A 1462-nucleotide genomic window follows, 5' to 3' on the forward strand; every position below is an offset into this window, starting at 1 on the left:
GCGCTGTGACGAATGCGGCCGACGAATTCGGCCTTCGGAGGACCCGGCCTGCCGTTTTGGACACAGCCAATTTATACAAGCGTTCCAAATTAAATTAATTTTTTCTCACAAAGCCTGCAGCTCTCATTTACAGCCGTCTCGTTCAGCTTGGTACTTCGGCGTTTAAGTGCAGCTCTACTCGGTTCCAGGTGATGTTCCACGGTATTTTTCCCGCTCTGTGGGCAAGTAACGTCTTTTAAAAGTGGGTCGCTAAAGCTGCTGTTTAACGTTGGTTCTGTGCTACAGCTAACTATTGACAGTAAAAAGTCTGATATTTAGTCTGTAAATACTGTTACAGCAAACCGTTGCTTATAAATGCAGTAAAACAAAACCAAAAATGATTTTCTTAAAAAGGAACTTACAGTTACTGCACACTTTATGTTTCGGAGTGTGAGTAAATATGTTGTTTTTTTTCCCCTTTACGGATTAAACTCGATGAAAAACGAACAGCAATGCCGATAGTATCGTTATTGCACAAAACAAAAGTCAGATGATAAATAACTCCATAAAAAAACACTTTAAAGTCTGAATGTAACCGGAGCAGCTCTCCAGTTGCTGCCCAGCCCCTCGCTTCTTTGACCTGGATAGCGAGGCAGCCGGTACCGATCGATGGCGGAGAAGGTGGAGCAGCGGTCCGGGAACTTAGCTGGCTACTTGCTGAACGTGACTCTGAACAAACAAACAAACAAACAAACAAACAAACAAACAACGATTAGCCTCAAATACGGTCAACATTAATTACTAATTAAAATAAATGTAGAGCTGGGGGTGTTGTTTTTATCCTGGATCGCTAACTAGCGATAGCCGCTAGCTGCTAACTAGTTAGCATTGGAAACTAACATACACAAAGGACACATCGGTACAAACTTTAAAAAGAAAAAGTACAGTTTCACAAGCGAGACGTGTCCCACAATTTACGTTCTGTATCTCATTAGATGCATGAAGCACCCTCCGTCTGCAGATGTCTCTGAAGTTTGTGCAGAGTCCAGTCTACAGTAGGGTTGTTTACGGTTAGCCTCTTAGCCTAGCCTCCTTCTCAGTGCAGCTGCCGCACTGCGTACGTCGCGGCCAACCGTTAAGATTGGTTAAATCAGATCCAATCATTTTAAAYTTCAACAGAGGCCACGCCTCCAGGAAGCAATCTTTTCTCAGTAGTAGAGAGTCCAGACCCTCTGTACGAAGCAAAGTGAAGGACAAGGAGCTGGTTTTAACCAGGCTATTTTCWGCTACTTCTACCCTAATCTTCAACTTTACATGTAGTATGACTGAATAAGTTGCGACTCGCATTCAGCATGTTTATTTAATCATTTTTAGCTATGAATATTTCTTACAACAGCTGAATTAAATTTGACTAAGGCTGCGCTTTTTTGCGCAGGAGACCTTGGCCTCTAAATCCCCCGCTCCCCTGCTGTGAGCCACATAG

General features: G+C 43.2%; 1 protein-coding gene across 1 annotated transcript in view; it reads left to right on the forward strand.

The window, feature by feature from the left end:
* grb7 (growth factor receptor bound protein 7) overlaps window positions 1-1462 on the forward strand; it is a 28687-nt gene that overhangs the window by 10699 nt on the left and 16526 nt on the right. The window lies entirely within an intron of this gene.

Source organism: Austrofundulus limnaeus, unplaced genomic scaffold (genome assembly GCF_001266775.1).
Source record: "Austrofundulus limnaeus strain Quisiro unplaced genomic scaffold, Austrofundulus_limnaeus-1.0 Scaffold119, whole genome shotgun sequence".
In the NCBI taxonomy this organism is placed as follows: Eukaryota; Metazoa; Chordata; class Actinopteri; order Cyprinodontiformes; family Rivulidae; genus Austrofundulus; species Austrofundulus limnaeus.